This window comes from Hoplias malabaricus, chromosome 1, assembly GCF_029633855.1.
Source record: "Hoplias malabaricus isolate fHopMal1 chromosome 1, fHopMal1.hap1, whole genome shotgun sequence".
NCBI classification, from domain to species: Eukaryota; Metazoa; Chordata; class Actinopteri; order Characiformes; family Erythrinidae; genus Hoplias; species Hoplias malabaricus.
In genome coordinates this window covers 29,848,318-29,863,132 of record NC_089800.1, presented here as the reverse complement: position 1 = coordinate 29,863,132, position 14,815 = coordinate 29,848,318, and the positions used below count along the sequence as shown (strand labels likewise).

General features: G+C 37.2%; 1 long non-coding RNA gene across 1 annotated transcript; it reads left to right on the top strand.

Annotated features, from left to right (window-relative positions):
- The first annotated feature begins 906 nt into the window (after positions 1-906).
- On the top strand, positions 907-6,599 carry LOC136687334 (uncharacterized). Its single transcript, XR_010800438.1, has 4 exons — positions 907-1,019; positions 1,338-1,480; positions 3,055-3,170; positions 6,103-6,599. It is a non-coding gene; the product is annotated as an uncharacterized lncRNA (long non-coding RNA).
- Positions 6,600-14,815: the final 8,216 nt, after the last annotated feature.

The following is a 14,815-nucleotide window of genomic DNA, read 5'->3' as shown; positions in this document are numbered from 1 at the left end:
TATTAGTTTACACTGTATCTTATATAGTAATTCTGCTAATTATCTCTTTATTACTCCTCTTGACATAAAATACTCACAAATGTCTGAAAATGTATATTTTAGGAACAAATCATGACATTGTACAACCCCATATCCAAAAACAGTTGAGACAGTTGTGAATAAAAACAAAATTAAATTATGTGCAAATCATTTAAACCATATAGTAAATGTGTAATAGTACAAAGACTATATTTTACATGTTGAAATTAAGAAAGTTTTTTTTTCTTTTTGAAAAAAATATCTGCTCATTTTGAGTTTGATGCCAGCAACACATTCCAATAACATTAGAACAGTAGAATGTTTAACGCTGTGTTGTAACAACACAGTGTTTGGGAACTGAGGACACCAGTCGCTGTAGATTTGAAAGTGAACTGTTTTTCATTTCTTGCTTGTTATAAGATTTAATTCTCATTCGTGTATTTTGTTTCGTAATGCAGTAATTGCTTTCAGTGGGTGAGGGGGCTGGACAACGAAATTTGTTGTTATATATTTTTATCAATATTCAGTTTTTGTATATTTATCAAAATCTCTCTCTCTCTGTCTCACTCTCTCTCACACACAAACAAATAATAAAAACATTGTCATTCTGTGTTTCACATAAGGTGGATTATTTGTTCATTTGTGTTTGTAATATTGTTATAGTTGCTAGTGGTCTGTGGATAATAATAATATAGTCTTCAGCATGGATGAAATGTAGATTTTTTTCTCAATGGCTGGTACAGCTGAAATGTCTTCTTTCTAGATGATTTCTAGAAATGGTTTCTTTTTAGATTCAGGATACAATGCTGCAAGGAATAAATGCTACAGACTGGCTACAGTGTGTCTGGGGCTGCTGTGTTTTCTCCTGCTGACTGCCATCACAGTGCTATGGATCCTGTTCAACAACCTGGGTACTGAGAGAGACCAGATAGAGGCCAGTTACAGCAGCTATAGAAATACAACAGAGAAAGACCTCCTACAGAAGAAATTAACTGATTTAAGTGAGTACATCTGATTAGTATGGTACTAAAATCCTGACAGGAACTAGCATTAATTTATCATCAGCTACAAAGTTAATAAGCAAGGAATACTCAGATTTTTCACTAATACAAGATCAGGCTGAAATGAGTGGATTGGATAGAATTTGAGAGTATGTTATTATCATAAACACAGACACATATATGAACAATTATATATTTATTTAGAGGTCATAGTTTGATGTGGTGCCTACCACATTCTTCTTTCTTTAGTCTTAGCTACTTTTTTAATAGAAACTCACTACACCACTGATGCCGTCTTTTAATTTTCTGTGTGAGCAGGTTCGAACTCTCAGCGGGGATGGCTCTACTTCAATTCTAGTTATTACTATGTCTCATGTTCAGGTAAAACCTGGAATGAGAGCAGAGATCTCTGCAAAAAGAGAGGAGCAGATCTGGTGATCATAAATAACAAGGAAGAACAGGTGAGATGAAAAGAACTGTTTTGGGAATCTCACAGAAGTCACTGTCTTTCAGTTTGTAGCTCTTAGTAATATTCAATAAAAATTAAAAGATCTATATTTTCACTAGTTATTTCTGAAATTAAATATAATAGTGGCCTTTCGTTTGTATTTATTCACCCGTGTCCGATCTCCCGTTTTTCCATCATTTTTGTGGCTCACTGGTGTTTGTAGATTAGCATGAGAGCTAGTTCTGCTAGCACAGGCTATTTTTTTAACAGGCAATTGTTGCCAATTAGCTTTGACACCAATATAACCGTTCTTTTCTTGAATCCTTGAACAACATTGGTAGGAGGTGGAAAAATATCTATCATTAAAAAACAACTAAACGCTTTTAGAGTAATAGCAAATCTAATAATAATATATGATTTATCTAAAGAAAACATACATAATGAGACAATTCAAATGCATATTTGCCATTGTCACATCTTGTAAACTCATGTATCATCTAGAATCCTGAGTTTACCAGTGGTAAATGTGACTTTGTCCGCAGTTCAGATGCAGTTTCCAGTTTCTGACATCACTCAAAGAAGCATAAGGCCTGGTTGGTCACTGAGTGTGGTGTTCATGAACACTTTTGTCCCACAATGCAATGGGAGTGGAAAGGGGGAGGTAAATCTGGAAAAAGTTGGAAAACTATAGATTGAGCACAAGATTAGTTTTCCTGTCTCAGTCTCAATACAATGGAGTGGTGCCTTCAAGTGTTGTATTAATCTGTCAAACCCATACTGTTAATATATAATAATATATATAATATATAATATGTTATGGTGGCAGAGTGTATGGGGAACTCCCAGCATTCATGGTGGCAGCCCCTTATTTTTATTTAAGAATTTTTTAGGGGATACATTATTGTTCTGGGGTCTAAATGTTTATGTGTTGTGTGTGTTTCGGCATGGTGTGTTTTGAGATGTGTTGCAGTGTTAGGTTTGGGACATGTGGCGTCCCTTCATCTCGCTAAACAGCAAGTCCTTTTTCCCTTGCTCCTTTTTGCCTAGTTCCCTTGTAAGGGTGCTAAATAAAGGTGGCTGATTGCAGTAATAGTTCAGTCTTATTTTCCAGCCTCCAGTGACATCATATATATATATATATATTTAACATATTTACTTATATTATATTATTATCATTTTTATACATATATTATATTATATTATATTTAACATAATACATAATTGGTGCTTTTCCACCAATGAGTTTGTGAACTATATTTGGAACCGTTCAGCACGTTTCCACCAACATAATCAGGTTCACAAACCAGAAAAGCTAATTCCCAGCTGGAACCAATGAGTTGGTTCGTCAGGGTGAACTGTGCCATCGTCCGTGAGCATGTCGAGGTTCAGTAACTCAACAAAGAGCTCAGACTCTCAAATACAGCTGGACACAGTAATTTACAAAGTTTCATACATATATATATATCATAGGAAATGAAACAGGAACATGCTCCTTCTCTTTTTGTGCTAGGTTTAATTTAATGTTCTGATCGTGAGATTGTGTAAAATTGTTGGAGTTGCCCCATCATTTTATTCCCACTATCACAGGATTTTGCTGCTCAACTTCTAGACAATCATGATAGTGCGGTAGTCTGGATTGGCCTGACTGACCTTGGCAAAGAGGGTGATTGGAAATGGGTGGATGGCACAAGACTCACCAGTGGGTAAGAGACTATTATTTTGACTGTAGTGAAGACAACACAATTTAAGTTTAGGTTTAAGTAATAAGTAAGTAATTAAACAATAATTAATGCTTGGTTTAATCGTTTAATATTAATAAATAATAATATACTTAATAATATTTAAATAATATGGTCCTCCAGAACTTCAATCAACGCTGCTGTAAACACAGTTTTCTATTAGTGTTTAACCAGCCCCAGCCTGTTTTTCATTCATTGTCTGTATCCTCTTATCCAGTTCAGACCCCACCCAATTAATCAATAAAAAATATATCATAGATAGGTAAGGCAAGTTTATTTATAGACTATCGTTCGTTCACAATGGCAACTCAAACTGCTTTTTAGAAATAATAAAAGAACTGTAAAAGGCAATTATGAATAAAGCTTAGGAGACATTTAAAACTATTCAAGTGCAATAAATAGAAATCAACTGTTACCATTTAAAGCAACACTATAAAGGGTTCTTGGCTCTGAAATTGAATCTGTCCAGAAAGTAAGAATTCTGTTCAAAAATAATGCACACGCAAATGAATAACCAAGGATTGGCTTAATCAACACAAGTAGATTATTAAATGTAATATTGAATATTGATTATACATTCATATAATGAAATGGACTACAGAAATACATGAGGGAGGAGGGAGATTAATGCATGAGGGAATTTCTCTATGATATGATGGGTTCATCCGCTGTTCCTCTTCATCCCAGGGCTTTGCTCAGGGACACAAGTAGGCGACAACTCTGAGGGAGCCGGTGGTGTTAACTACAACCAAGTAATAATTGACACAAAGCCAGAGACAAACATACCAAGACAACAAGTACATCATAGATTAGGAAAACTAAAAAAAAACTTAAATGGAGACTATGACATAATCTAACAAGAACAAGAAAAAGACAAATCTAAAACAAAAGCAGAGAAGGAAACAAAATCTAAAATTAATTTGATCCAAACCAGGAAACCTAAAACATAACATATACTAAAAATGAAAAGCATGCCAAAATAACATAAGCTAAGAACATAAACACTAGGGATGACCAAGTCAATAAACACAGAGACCCGTGACCAAGTAACAGGACGAAGGAGCAGACCATAGACCAAAGAGAATAAAGCTGAAAGACCAACCAACAATTTAACATAATATATAACAAGACACAGGGGTAACTGAGTAAGAGACGGCTAAAGGACACTTAGAGAAATGCAACATAATACAACAACTAAGAGTAGGACAGAGCTTTATAACTCAACAGAATGTGGCTAAGACAAGGACAAGAGAATGACCTGAGAGGAAGGAGCTTGGCTAAGGACAAAGACTTGAGACAGAGGTACAAAGAGAACTATAGACAAACAAAACAACCAGAAACAGAACATAGACTGGAGGAGCAGAGCAGAATCCTAAAAAACATAGTGAGGTCACTTAATCCCTGGCTGCCCTTGTGGCTGCCTTCTGCTCGGAATATGTGTGCTCACTGCCCCTAGTGTATGTTTGATAAATTGCTCACTAGTGCTTGGTACACATCTCCAAGATTTTCCAGGCAGAGGGGTCTTTTCTTTCCCTGTAGTTTGTGCTGTACAGCTCTTCCCAAATAACCTCCACATAATTAGTTTTGTCTTTGTGATAGAACTTTGTCATCCTCAGAGCGCTAGCAGGAGGAGAAAGACAAATGTAATCAAAGACAATCCACCCACAAAAACTCACCAGTCCTGTGGTTTATTGCCTTTCAAATGCAAAAGATTTACAGATAAACACATATTGTCTGAATAACATTTAAGAGACCTCACAGCCCAAGAAAATTTGAAACCACATCCCTGCTTCATTTGAGAAAACATCATTTAGCAGATGATTAAAAGCCAGACCAAAGACAATTTTGTATAAACCATAAACATACATTAATTATATAATCTCAACCACACTGAGGAGATTAGAATCATTGGCTAAACAGCTACATTGGCTACATCTGTATAGGATATAATAGGCACAGGGTATCTCCACTTTAAAACGGAGCAAAAAAAAAAATATTATATGTACTTTCTTATTGAGGATTATTAGGGATTTTTGAGATCTGAGCCAGAACCCTGCCCCATGACAACCATACTTTCAGAAAAGAGTTCTGCTGGTTTCTAGCCCACTTCTAATCTGGTTGTAAGAGTAGGCCTCAAAGTGTTCTATATTTCCAAGTACACTATAAAACCTAGCTGCATTTCTTAATGAAACAATTAAACATATATTTTGTCTCTTGAGCACCCCCTACCTGCTGCTATTCAACACACATTTATACACATTGAAACTTACACAATTACACCTCCAGTTTGACCTTAAATGCTGCCGCTATTACACTAACACCAGCATATTCGACATTTTCATTCCACTTTAAATAATAAAGCAGTTACAGAGGTCTGGATGTAAACCACTGCACCATTTAAAGTGAAATGAAGCTGGAGAATAAAAAAAGCTAAGTTGGTTTCTTCTTCTCTCTTTCCATCTTAAAAGCTTATGTTGCTATGATGGTTCATCTACTTGTGTTTATATTTCCGTTGAAGGAGTTAAATTCAAGTGCTACAACACGTTCTCTTATCATCAGTCAGTCCACCTTAAAATCTCCTATTGAGCTTCTGTTTACCTGTGATGCATCCAATATGCTCTCACGTGATTGGCTGGACATAGTCCAGCGGTCTTTTGAGAGCTCTTGAACATAACACAACCCATAATGCACTGCACACACAATTGAAATAAAAAGGATCCGTTAAGGCAACGGTGTTCTGCTGGTATCTAGCCCATTGCCTCCCCTGTTAAAAGCTAGCTAATCTGGTTTTAAGAGTAGGCCTTGAAGTGTTCTAAATTTCTTTGTACTATGGTAATATCAGAACTCAAGGCTAATGTGCTCATAAACATCTGTATGTGATTCTTTTGGCTTTCAGGTTCTGGAATGACGGGGAGCCTAACAATCTTGGCGAAGAGGACTGTGCAACTATAGAAGGAAACAAAAATTGGAATGATAGAAATTGCTCTCATAAAATACGGTGGATCTGTGAGAAAAACACTGGGGCACTTTTCTAATGTTGCAATCTATCAGAGCAATCATCTGTGATTGGACTGTGGGAGGAAACTGGAGCACCCAGAGGAAACCCATGCATACACAGGGATAGGACAAACTTTTCTTTTTATTCTTTTGCAAATAATACTCAGTGATTTTATTTCCATCTGGATCAGTCAGGTTATCTTTTTTCCTCCTCCCCGAGAAAATCCAAACTGAATGAACTACTCACCTCGACTCATGATACAAACGTGCATCGTTTTGTGTTGGTTATAATGGACAAAACTCACAAACAGCTCAGTGTCTGTCAAACCCCTCTAGTTCTACACTTTATCAGAGGGCATTGTGACTTGAGACTTATGAGTGGCTGCTCTTTTCTATAGAGACTATTGCATGCACAGTTTTTTAATAAATAATATAAACAAGAGAAATTCTGTATTCTTTGATAATATAATTATTTCCTGTTCAGTGAATACATATAATAATATATTCATGAAGCTGAAGTTGTTACAAGAGGTTAATGTAGCAGTCTTCCTGACATGGTGTAGTCTGGTCAGTTTCAGTGCAAAATTTCTAGGGAATCTGAGCCAGGCCATTTATGAATGTGTGTGTGTGTGAGTCTGGCTGCGACTACACGACTGTGCTGAATGCATTAAGAGCAGACAGGGTTAGCTTATGTAACCCAGCGCAAGTTTTTCCATTGAGTTATGACCCAACTCTCCAAATCTGGCAGCCCTCATCGTCTCTAAGTGCTCCCACACCACCGAGCACATTTTAACTGGCCTTACATACGCTTCCTGTACCCTAGGTCTCGTACTGCAATCAGTCTGCTTACTGTGCCACTGTCCAAGTACTGAACGACAAACCTCAGTTTATTCAACTCCCAGGTAGTTGCTAGTTTTTGCTAAATGCACTTATTGGTATTCCATTTGGTATTCCAACCAATTGGATGTTGGAAGGGTGTTGCTAGGTGGGTGTAATGGTATTCCAGAAGGTATGGCTTTTATACATTTGATTTTTTTGTAGTTTTGTGCTGTTTTTAAAATAGTTTCTTTGGGGCAAGTTAAGGCCACCCATGCTTTTGTATTCTCTAAATGTTACAAATGTTGAGCACTTCCTTATACTGAGTACCATCCTGTTGTCTATTAGAAGAGGAAACTCTCTGTCAGTAGGTCACTGTCTGTTTGGCAGTTTAATCTAACCTGACCAGAGCAGAGTGAAGGGATTATAATGGTTTGTTGATGTTTATTAGAGTTAAGCTCCCTTCGTTAAAAAGGCCACAGACTGTGTATGAGCAGAAGTGAGGAGAATTCAAAATCTATTCTTCTGTCAGACTACTTTTACTCGGGTGGAATAAAAATCATGGCTGTAAAAATTAAAACAACAATTACAAACGTATCAGCCCCAGAATAATCTTTTAAAAAAGAAATATTATATAAAAAATAACTTATTCAGTGCATATGAACACTAATGTGGGGATCTGGAGCCCTCCCCCAACCTACACAATGTAAAACAAGACCACCCAACACAGCAAAACAGATGCAACGAGCATTGAGATAGAAGAGCACTGAGTAAATAGAGAAAACAAGAACAGAGAAGAATGAGAAACGAGTGAAAAGGACTAAATACCAGTGCTTCTGCTCCTCGCTCCTCACTGCTGTGTGCTTGGGTCAGTGTGAACAGTAAGCAGTTCGTAATCATTTAAAGGAACAGGCATTGAAAGTGGGTGTTCTGAACAGGGCTGTTTAGACAGGGGAGAACGTTGCTGTGGGGTTTGATCCTTGAGGTACAGATGTTCCATTTAGATTCAGATCTTGATTCTCCTGTGGAAGCAGGTGGGGTTGGTGGGGGGGGGCTCCAATATCAGTAGTGTGACATACCCACCACAAAGCGGCCAGACTTTTTTGCTAAAGATCTGTGTTTCTAAATGTTTGTAAATGTTCTGTTCCTATTTAAGAGATTTGTTTCTAGAACCTTCATGGTGTGTACAGGGTCTTTAAGCATTTAAAGGGTTCTTCTCACTCACAATGAGTTCATGAGAAGAATATTTCTGGGGTTACAGGTGGTGCATAAATGTCCACATCAGTCAAGAACAGCAGTAAGTCTTAGGTAATGGAAAAGCCTCGGAGGAACAGGGTCTGTGGGTTTCCTGGACTTTAAACTCTTTGCTTTTTGAGATTCTTTCATCTCTGACATGGTGTGGTGTCTCTCCTAATATTTCTTTGCTGGCGTCTAGGGTCTGAGCTTGTACGATGGGAAGGGGTTGGGATTCCTCCCCCTAGGGGGAATCGGCATGGGGTGTCTGTGATCAAGGAGCTGAAATTATTAAAAATGTAAATAATCTAAATCAGATGGTACATGAAGCAGCAAGTGGTATGCCAGATGACCTCAAAAAAATTACTTCTTAACTAAATAATCAATTAATAACGGGAAATCTGAAACTGAAAAATGTTCATGTGTAAACTACATAATGTTACATGGTTTTTATAATGAAGCTTTAATAAAATCTGTTTGTGTAAAAAAGTTTTTCTTATTTCCAGGGAGGGAATGTGATCTCCCAGTATTTTGCAAAATCCCTGTATAGAAAGCCCAGTTTCTGCTTCTTATTGAACATAAGCAAAGGCTAGAGAGAGATGTGAGTAATTTGGACTTTATTGCAGAAAAAGAAAAAGTGGAAACGAGAAAAACAAACCGAGAACAACCCAGTGAAATATTCCAAAGCCCAGAAGGACAAAATCTAAAGGCATACATAGAAGGAACATTGAACTAAAGGAAAAAGATGTGGCCGATATTCACATCATTGAAGTCCTCAAACTCTGTTTACTGCACCTCCTTGACCTGCTGATACAAGTGCTGAGTGCCGCTGTGAGCACCTGCTCCAAGTGCCATGTTGTTCTCACCTATAGTCTATTAAAGTGCATATGTTTTTATTTCTTTCAAAATGTTTATTTCCCCAAAATTGTAGCTGTATGTTCTCATAAATATATAATTGTGTTTAAAACATACAGTTTAAGCCTAATTATTTGTATGTGCTCTATAGTTTTTTTTAGTAATTGCATATAAATTACAAATATTCAAGCAAGTCATTCATAGGATTCATAGGTGGTACTTGGGGGCTTTGATATAATAATAGGTGGTATTTGGTTTAAAAACCACTGATCTAAATAATTTGTAATAAAAATAATCTATTTAGATTAGACAACCTTAGATTATCGTATGACAATTGTGCTCCTGTAGAAGCTGGAGGGTGTGACCTTTCCCACTTTAAACAATGCCTCAAACTACCTTACACAGAAAAGAATAATTAGACAATAAATTATTATTTTTTATTGTATATTCAAGGCAATATTAATTTAAAAATCAAATGACAAATAAAGTAAAACATCTACAAAACATTTAAGTTAAGGGAATCTCAGCTTGCCACCATCATCTATAGACACTGAAATTTGTTTGAATGGACATTGGGATGTTGATATTTAGACATTGATATTGGATTGAATGGACATTGTGAGAAAATTGTCCAGAAGAACATTTCATTCTCAATGCAAGAGAGTAAAGAATTTATGCTTTTCACTGTCTACCATCCATAGCCCTGATGATTGGGATTTTAGAGAGAGAGATGCTGTCATCAGGATGATGTCTTTAAGTCCATGGTTATTTCAGCAAGAAAATTCCAGGCTTCAGTCTTTTATTGAGCAAGAATCGGCAAAATGACAAAACTACAGCGATTAGTCTCCTCAGTTTCCAAACGCTTAAAAAAGGTCATTAAAATGAAAGGTAATATAACACAGAGAGACACTCGCTTCTGTCACAAATGTTTGGAGTGTGTTCAAATCAGACGTAAATTTACAAAGTATAATAGAGTTGCTCAGAGACAGCACTGGAAATGTTTTTTTTTTTGGTTTATCTGTTTTTTTTTTTTGCATTTTTAAAAATATCCCAAATTCCCAAATTTAAGCATACAAATAAATACTAATTAGTTCGTGTATATAAGCATGTTTTTTAGTAGACTTGTTCCCCACGTTTAATTTAGAAAATTAGCAAAACATGACTGGACCAGGAGTTACCAAACCGTTATGTTTGTGTGAAGGCTTGACCAGGAATCTCCTCCTCAGCGAAACAAGAGAGTCTAGAGGAATGTCTTGACATAGCCTGGTGATTAGGGGACTCCATGTTGATTCAGCTGCAGAAACACATGCTGACCCATGGTTCTGTAGCTTCATATTGCTACGGGGGTCCCACACTTCTGATAGCTTTCAGCAAAGTATAATATATTGTAACAGAGGGACAATAAGAGGGATGTGGAGTTTCCATCTTCTAGTAAATAATAAATGTGTGAGGTTACGCGGTTACGGAAGATAGATTTCAGTAAATTTTCATGAAGCTTAAAACAAAGCAGACTAAACGAAGGGGTTTAATGGGTCTAATTTACTAAATAACATCTTGAACGTTTACTCCTAAAGTCATATTTCATTAATGCATTCATCTTCCATAACTAATTCATTGTGATCAGCAATGCCCAGAGCCCACCCAGAACCACCAGTGTAGAGCAGGCATTATAATTATATAAGGAACCAGTCCAGTTCAGGGCATCACACACTCATGCTCAATTTCATACAATCAACCCACATATCAGCATATGTTTTTGGACACTGGGAGGAAATTTAAGTCGTTATTAAAAAAACTGTGACTAAGCAGCCGCTGTAAATGTCTAAAAAAGACCAATTAACAAAGAAATTAATGCTCCTCGTATTTCCCCTCAATATGTATTCCTTTCCAATAATTTATAGCCCTCAACTGAGAATTGTATAGCTTCTGTAGAGCATTAATTTCATTTTCTTCTGTGCGTACACCATTGATTTATTTATAATGAATATTTATTATTCAGTCATTATAAGGGTTGTCTAAGATCATATAATATGAAAGCATACACCACAAAAGACTATGTTAATGAGTACCAGAGTTAAGTGTCTGCATCTACAAAGGATTGTTCCAGGACACCCTGTGGAAACAAAAATGATCTAGACCCTTATAAAATGGTGTAAAGGCATAGTATCTGTATAAAACCTCTGCGCAACCACCCGTACAAGTTTCACCATCTCTAGATAACTGATTGTCACCAACACATTGGAAACATGACATTGTACATTTTCAGCATATATATAGCCATCAAAGCCTGACCAAACAGAATGGAGAGACAGGGTGTGTGTGAAGTGGCATGAGGGGCTACAACAGGGTGTGCTTCACATCCCTTTACTGGTTTTGTTTTTGTGAACTTTCTGGAATTGTTTATATTTTTTGGCAATATTTCTGATCCATGCTTGGTCTAATCCACAAATGACTCCCAAGGATACCACAGGCTGACTGTAATTGTTCCAGACATCTTTGTATTTGAATTTTAATGTGAATATAATGATGGGTTAGGTTTTGAAATATTTGCCTCTGTGCTCTTGTCATGCTCAGTGCTTTGGCTGCGAGAGTGAATTTCCTTGTTTTTATGTGAGTGGAGAAATGCCTGAATATTGAGTTAATGGAATCACAGCTATGTGTATTGATTTTCTGGCTTTAATTCAGAACCCCCTGCCCTCAGACTTTCCAGTGATCTAGTAGAGATGAGGAACTGTGAACAAGTGACTAAATAATTTAATGTTTCAAAATAGCTTCACAACCAAAAGATACCCATTGAAATAACTATTAATTCCTGTACCTAGTCTTCTCTCTAAATAAATCATAACCAGTTCCATCTGTCAGATCTCTCTCCCCCAAGTAACATGGTGCAAAAATCCTGGGAGGGTGAAGCCAAGCTCATGCTCCCTACAATACAAATTTAATTCATTCATTGTCTAAAATCGCTTTTAATCAGTTCAGGGTCACGGTGGGTCCGGAGCTTACCCAGAATCATTAGGCGCAAAGTAGGAACACACCCTGGAGGGGGCGTCAGTCCTTGACAGGGTGACACACACACACACACACACACATTCTCTCATATATACATATGAAAAATCGTATTAAAAAAGCCCTCCTTTCTTTGTTTACCTCTAAATGGCACCATAAAAGAGTGATGTATAATTGGTAGTTTTGCATATCAGTCACACTGACTGAACTCTGGCTAGGTGGGATTTTACATGAGATCAAGTAATGGTAAAGTGTGTTTGTAAGGACATAAAAAAATATTGTTTAATGAAAATACAGCTGATCTACAACAGCAAAATAACCTAATTCTAATAACACATTTCTATTGTTTCTCTGTCTGTTGTATTCAAGCAATAGCAAAAGTTCAAAACAATTTTTCTATCTTAATCTTTTCCCTAAACAACAGATTAAAAACATTAATCTGTTAGGGGTGGTTTCCCAGACAGTGATTAATCCTAGTCATGGACTACACAGCATATTGTATTGTGATTTTCCATTGAAAGAAGAATATAGTCCAGGACTAGGCTTAATCCCTGTCTGGGAAACTGTCCCTTAATATTTTAGTCACTGGAACAATGACTGAAACTAGCTCCAGGATTCATAAAAACAAATGTTTAACATTTATCATGAAGTATATGTTAACAAAGGGAGCCTGCTACTGTGTTGATGAAGGTTCTTGGCTGTTTTTACTGGAGCTAGCTGTGATAATGGTGGTTTTATTTTGTTAATCAAGTGTTGGCTCAGTTGTGTTTCTCAGTGTAATTATTTATGTTTGTGGGTTTAAAAAAGCATAACTAAAACAATTAATTTGATATAGCAGAATTTCATGTAAAGCAGAGAGACAATGAAGAGGCCCATTTCGGTATGTGTTTTTATTTGTCTCATTTGTTTTTTTTTTTTTGTTTGTTTTTTTTTTTAGGTTGAATCTGACCTCTGACCTCCTAATGTTACAAAATCTAACATCTCTGGGATGAGTTGGAAAGGTGTTTGTGATCCAAAACTAATCAACCAACATCAGAGCCTGACTTTCACTAATGCTTTTAGAGCAGCACTGTTTTGCATACTGTAATGTATCTAATCTAACGTAAAGACTTCTCTAAAGTTTAAAGGCTGCTAGAAGTAGGAAAGAGGGAAAAAATCCTGAAAAATGCTCTTCAGGTACTGTTAGACATGTTGGACTAACAGTGTGTCCTACAGTGGTTTGGTCCTCCATCCTCAGTGACCGTAGCATGATCCTGATTTTAGTTCAAATTCACATAATTACGTTCATCTCAAAGCCCCACTGAAACAGCTGAAGTGACAGAGCAACAGTGTGCTGGGTTGTTCTCTGAAATGGATCCAGAAAAAGTAAGGTAAAAGCATTCCCCTGACCCTAATCTTGGAAATCAGGCTTTCCAGTGCAGGCTTTTAGGGGCCAGGGGCCAAGATGCATAGGATGATAACAATCCCACAATTAGCCCCATTCAGGCTGGCCCTCTGAAGTCTGTGGTATGATTTAGACCTGATGATTGCTCTGGAAAGTAGATGAGTGCCTTTCCCTCTGATATTGTGCCAGCAGCTGATGTGTGGGAACATGGAGAGAAAAGGTGTCATGGGTTGGTCTCAGTCTCTTTCAGAACTCAAAGGTTCATATGCTATTCAATGTCTGAAATGGCTTATCCAGTTCAGGGTTGCGGTGGGTCTGGAGCCTACCCAGAATCACTGGGTGCAAGGCGGGAACACATACTGTAGGGGGTGGCAGTCTTTCGCAGGGTGTTCATATGCTATAGGATATAAAATCTCTGTTTAAAGGAGGAATGAATGTAAATAATTTGTTTTTAACATAAACCACTGCATTGTAATCAGTTCGTTAGTGTTTTAATCCTGTGGCTGATCATTGTATGACCAGGTAAATGCAAGTTATAAAATCTGACCTAATGAACAGCTCTCAGTGTCTAAATTCACTGCTGCTGCAGATATGGAAAGAAGTGTACTCTGGGTGTTTGCTGGAATGGGAGGAACTCAGGAAAGTTTTTATTTGAGACTTTGATCCAAAATATGAGCCCAGAAATTCAGAAACTATTTTCCATATTGAAGAACTCATGGTTGGATTTTACCTGTATACCTGCAATAGACATTCCTCAAAGCCCCCTTACACACACACTCACACACACAGAGAGCCCTTTACAGTATTTTGAGAGTAAATTATTTAATTATGAATTACACATAGGTGTCTCCCCACATATGAAATTGATGAGGAACTCCTGGACATTTTACTCTCTCTTTCTATGAATGGATACTCCCGTCAGTGATTTTGTTATTTTGGTTTTGTTCAGTGGGGGCTGTGGGGCTACAGAGGTCAGGGCCATGCAGATTGTGTTCCAGCATGCCCAAAAGATAGGGTGCAAAACTCCAATCCAGGATGGCCAGTCTTCAGCAAGGTTTTGTAGTTACCCTATTCAAATATATCTAGTTCAGCTCATCTGTGAGTGGGGCAGTTACTAAACTCTGCTGAAGACTGCCCCTCCACGACTCCAGTGGTGCACCTTAGCCCTACGTTCATCTTGGAAAGGGACTTTGTTGTGTCTGTTGTTGTAGTAGTTGTTGTAAAGTAGTGTGGGGATGGTTAGGTCAAAATTGGTTTTATGTTGTTGTTTTGTGTACAGTGACAGTGGTTTTGTGTTGTGTGGTGAAAAGTAGTGTAC